Source organism: Euprymna scolopes, chromosome 15, assembly GCF_053919585.1.
Source record: "Euprymna scolopes isolate OS-2025 chromosome 15, ASM5391958v1, whole genome shotgun sequence".
NCBI lineage: Eukaryota > Metazoa > Mollusca > Cephalopoda > Sepiida > Sepiolidae > Euprymna > Euprymna scolopes.
In genome coordinates, this window is record NC_136496.1 from 94,200,718 (window position 1) to 94,206,717 (window position 6,000).

The 6,000-nt window shown below is 30.4% G+C and overlaps 1 protein-coding gene across 4 annotated transcripts in view; it reads left to right on the forward strand.

The window, feature by feature from the left end:
- LOC145293999 (uncharacterized) overlaps nucleotides 1-6,000 on the forward strand; it is a 174,820-nt gene that overhangs the window by 80,282 nt on the left and 88,538 nt on the right. The gene's annotated exons all lie outside the window — the stretch shown is intronic.

Below are 6,000 nucleotides of genomic sequence, written 5' to 3' on the forward strand. Positions count from 1 at the left end.
AAAAGAGAGTCACCAATCTGATAGGCCCTGAACTGGCATCTAAGCTTCAGCCTCTGTCCCATCGACAAAATGTTGTATCCTTCTGCCTGTTCTACAAGTATTTTAATGGTGAATGCTCCGACGAACTGCAAGCACTGCATGTGAAATTTTTGTGGCAAGAGGTGTGCAATCGCCGATCACATCTCTCCTAAGTTGACATTGTTAAATACCAGTAGCAAGTGGAGTATATATATATATATATATATATATATATATATATATATATATATATATGTGTTGGGACAATTAATTGGTATTGGAATCGGAAAAATCCGAACATTTAGGGATATCGGAATCAGTATTGGAAATATTTGTGCATATTTTCTGATGCCAAAACAATTCTTTTAATTATCTTTTTTATTTGAATATGTTTAAAGCAAAGTCTTCCATTGCCGGTAATATTTATAAAATAATAAATATTTATTGGTTTTTAATTATAGATAATTCCCCACAAGTGTTTTTTTTTTTTCGTTTAGGAAAATATCTCCAAATTTAGCATGCGTTTTTACGGTAATCGGGTAAAAAATAACAACTCTATATTTAAATATTTAAAAATTTATAAAGAATCAGAATCAGTAATTGTATCGGAGTTGGAAATTTAGTACGGAATCGGTAATTGTATTGGAATCGGGAATAATATTGGAATCGTCCCATCACTAATATATATATATATATATATATATATATATATATATATATATATATATTTCCTGCTGTGCCCCCTAGAAAAAAATATCCGACAAACCAAACAAGCAACAAAATCTCACCCCTAGACAGTAGAGATCTCTAGATGTAAGAAAGCCTTCTACTCTAATACCTTCGTCCCCAGAACTGCTAGACTTTCGAATTCTTTTCCGGTTTCCTGCTCCCCAACTAAATTCAAGTGTAATGTGAACAGACATCTTGCTGCTAAACTCCCTACATAGTACTCCTGCAACTTAGGTCCCTGATAACAGCCCCCTACATCAAAGTGGCAATGTGCCTTGTTTGGGGTGAAAATGTAATTAAAAAAAATAGCATACATTCTGGACAACTGGAAAAAACAAATGGCAAGATAAGCAGAGAGCACATACAGCGCATAGGATTCCCAAATGGTCACCCATCTGGTACTAACCAGGCTCAATGTTGCTTAACTTCAGTGATCTGACAAGAACCTGTGTTTCAACACAAGTATGCGTTAAATGAGTGCTATGATAATTATCGTGTCAGATAACGGGATGTGCAGAGGTTAGGGTTAGAAAATAAAAGCTACTCAAGCAAGAAACATGGGTTGTTAGTCTTTCTCATTCTTGGGGATGGATTGGAAATCTTTAATTTTACCTGTCAATGTATTACCTGTATACAAAATTAAAATATAAACTGTTATAAGCATATATTTATGAAAATCAGAAACTGTATAATTTTACTCTAGTTTTGTTTAAACCTATAGACAATCTTCAACTTCATCATCATCATCATCATCATCATCATCATCATCATCATCATCCACTTCATCGTCTTCATCGTCTTCATCTTTATCATCATCATCATCATCATCACCTTTGTCATCATCTTGATCTTCGTCATTATCATCATCATTATCGTCATCATCGTCTTCATCTTCAGATTCGGGAACACTTCCATTGTTTATCCTGGTAAGTTTTACATAAAAATACACTTTTAGATTTTATATAGATCTCTAACTTTTCTTTCTATATGGAATGCATAAACATCACACACACATATACACATGGACACTGAGCTTTATATATAGAAATAGTAAGTTAAGAGAAACGTAAGGAAGAAATCCAATTTATAAATGGGAAGACGGTTAACACACGTTATGGGAAAAGGTGTTGCACAAAGAGGCAGAAGGGGGAGTTATTAAGTTATTAAGTGTATGACATACAAAAATACCCATACTTGTGTTTAGAAATGGATATATATATATATATATATATATATATATATATATATATATATATGTGTGTGTGTCTGGTCGCGAATAGGCTCCTATATGGTTGACTATTATAGAAAACTGATCACATAATCATAGATGTATCGAGACACAGGAATGGGTATGTTTGATCTGGCATAATGATGATTCATCAAAATTGTGGGGTCTGAGTTCGCGCCTGGTCCACAAAGTATGGAAATAAAAAATATAGAAATTAAAAAAAAACGTTTACAAGTGTTTTTGATATAGATGTATATAATAATACTTTGATAAGTATGTTTTTAACTTAAATAGGGATAGTATAATAAAATTGTGGGGTCTGCATTCGCGCCTGGCCTCCATAGAATGGAAATAGGCACAAACTTTAATAAAGACTTTTCATATCTATCTGCATAAGTATACTTTGATAATTATGTTTCAGTTTGAAGAAATATGGTATAATAAAATTATGAGGTGTTCATTCGTGCCTGACCTCCATAGAATGGAAATATATCACAAAGTTTAACAAGGTTTTTTTAATATAGATCCACAGAATATTGTGATAAGTGTTTCAGTGTGAACAGGTATGGTATAATAAATTATGGGGTTTATCTGTTTTATTTTTACTTTCATCATATTTTGCTTTGGTTTTAATACCCTTAAATTCGAAGCTATCTCTTTACAACCCTTCCTTTTCATAACCTATCATACTTTCATTAATCAGAGTCCATTTTCTGTAGGCTGTTTTTGAACCCAGTCAACGACGAGTACTTTTGCTAGTATATATATATATATATATATATATATATATATATATATATATATATATATATATATATATATATATAAGAACAAGTAGTTAATAAAACATCTTAAAAAACACTTTGCGAAAGAGTTAAAAACATATTTAATTTTTAAAACGAAAAACTAAATAAATGGATAGTCCTTAATCAGCGGAGTTTCAAAGAAATACTTTCCTTCTCATCAGAGGGTAGGATTTAGCAAAATGCGGGATCAGATTTTGCTTGCAAAAGTATTTAATGAAACTACAAGTAAGTCATAGATCTTACTTGATAACAAAAAATGAAGCAGAGGGAATAGGGTGAATAAAAAAGTGATTTCACGTGAATTGATAGTCTGGTGAAGGGTAAAATTTCCAATGACGGTAAAATCCCAAGATGCAGAATTCAAGAAAGTTAGTTAAATTTCCATTCGCACAATATATATATATATATATATATATATATATATATTCTTTTAATGCACTAATCTGAAAAATTTATTGTATATTTTGCAATCCTCTTTCCTCTCATGAGAAGAATTGCATTTTTCGAAACTCTGCGGAATAAAGTCTTTACATTTTATCTTGTTAGATAACTAAAAATTCTATATACCTTCTTTACAGGTTTTTAATGTTTTTGTTTTTTTGAAAATTTGAATTAATTTTCAATAAGATTTTTTTGAAAATTTGAATTAATTTCCAATAAGATTTTTCTATTATATATATATATATATATATATATATATATATATATATATATATATATAATACTAAAACTCTGTCGTTCTTGCTTGTTTGCTTGCGCAATATCTTCCCCCTCCTACTACTACTACTATGCCTCCTCTTCTTGCTACTACTATTACTTCTCCTCTTTACAACTACTACTACGCTTCCTCTTCCTCCTCTTACTACTACTACTACTACTACTATGCCTCCTCTTCCTTACCCTACTATTACTACTACTGGTTGACATGTATTTTCCCTACTACTACTCTAAACAGAATGACTCATAGAAATCTATCTATATATTTTTTTTCATTTTAATATATTTTCATAGAAATGTTTCTGTTATGTCACAAAAGCTTCCATAGCTAATATAACATACGGACCCCTTAGGGAATGTTTTTCAACTATTCTATATTATAACTATACTGTCGCAATTTTCTCACAAATAAATCAACTTTGACCTGTTGACAACATATTTTTTTTTACTGTACGTTTTCACCGGCCTAATTTTTTTTTTTTTTTGCGTTTTCAATTATCCAAATAAACAATTGTTAATACTTTCTGCATTTTTTTTTACATCGTTCATTTCTGTATTACGTTTAAGTTATTTCAACACAATTTTCTTACAAATAAATCTACTATTTTACAATGTATTGTTTTACTGTGTACGTTTTCAGCGACCAATTTTTTAAATTTTTTTCTTCACGTTTAAATTAAAAGATATTTCAAAATTTGAATTTAACTTTAAGTATTATGGTATCTTTTCAGTGTACATTTACCTATAAATATGGCAAACCACTTATAATTCAATGGCTGTAAGATGTTTTTTTTTCAAGATTAAACAATTATAAACAGAACGACTCATAGAAATCTATCTATATTCTTTTTCCATTTTAATATACTTTCATAGAAATGTTTCTGTTATGTCACAAAAAACTATTTTCTTTATGTCACAAGTGTTACGCTAATACACAAATTCCCTAGCTAATATAACATACTGACCCAACGGGTCACGGGTAGTCTAGTATATATATATATACACACACACACACACATACACACACAAACACACACACACACACACACACACACACACACAGAAGGTCACTTTTATATATGGAGATATATATAAATACATGTGCGTGTTCTAGAACTTTTTCATCCTAAATGCTATCCAATTATGCACAATGCAGTAAATATGCATAAATAAATACAACTGAGTGTAGTAGTTAAATGAATCCAATTATCCAACAAGAAACTATAAAAATTAATAATTAATTAAAGTTCGTTTTTCAAAGAATATGCAAATTAGTTAACCTTTATTTAGTCGCTCACATATCCGTGACTGAGTATATTAAGAAGTTCATTTTAATAATTTTTAAATAGAAAGTATAGGCTTTTAATATCAATGTAAGTGCAATGAAAAACTCAACATATCGATATAGATAGATTATCCTGAGTTTTGGACACTGATGAGTGACTCTCCACTCCTCTCAGCACACACACATGCACACACAATTTCCATTATTGCAACAAAAGAGAAAAAAATGAAAATAGGTATTATTTTAAGTGTTCTTTACTTTGTAGCACTATAAAATGAGGTTTTAATTGTTCTGAATCAATTAACATGAAAGGGAGACAACCCAATTCATACGTTTCTTTATTAGTTGCAAAATTATTCCCCTTGATGGTTTTAGTGCCAAAAACATTAATTCCTTCACCCTCATTTTGTCTTTAATACAGTTTTTAACAATTCTCTTCCTAAAAGGTTCCTGTGTGTTGATGAAATGATTTCTGCGTAAACTTCTATTCTTGTGTATGCCTCTTCCATCGGAATTCTTGCCCATTTCGAACTCGCCGTTAAAAATAATAAAAAGCACATAAAAATTGCATATCTGGAAAGATTATTTTTATTTCCAATATTTTTCACATACTTATTTTTTTGAATTGGCACTGTAATAAGCAAGCAATTGTGAGTTGAATGGAATAAGATATAAATTTGTCAATATTATACAATAACTCTTACATGTTTTTGTTTTTTTTTTGTCCTAAATTTAAATAATAATCGTTTATGTTATTCTATCCAATTCTTTGTTCTTTAATTTACAATATTTTCATATTATGGTCTGATCCAATTTCATCATTGTCTATTTTTGTTCTGAATTCTAATTGACCCATTGTTTGGCCGGTCAATACTAGAAGTTGTAACCTAATTTTAGTTAGAATTCCATTTCAATTGTTTAATGAATCATATTATCATTGTTCACCTTAGGTTAGGTCAAAGGAATGTTACGTTTTCCAATCTCTCTCCCAAGATGAGAGCCATTCATTTCAATTGATGGCAGCTGGGCAACAGATCATTGATGATGTAAAGTTAGAAGCTTGGTTTTAGATGCATCAAAAGTAACCAGCCACTTTTTTCCCCATTGTACCACGTGCTCAAGATCAGAGGATGGAAGAGAGAACAATAAGCAAAGGGTTATGCCCACCATGTCTTCCGGACTTGTCATCATGTGATTTTTATATTTGGGGGACTTTA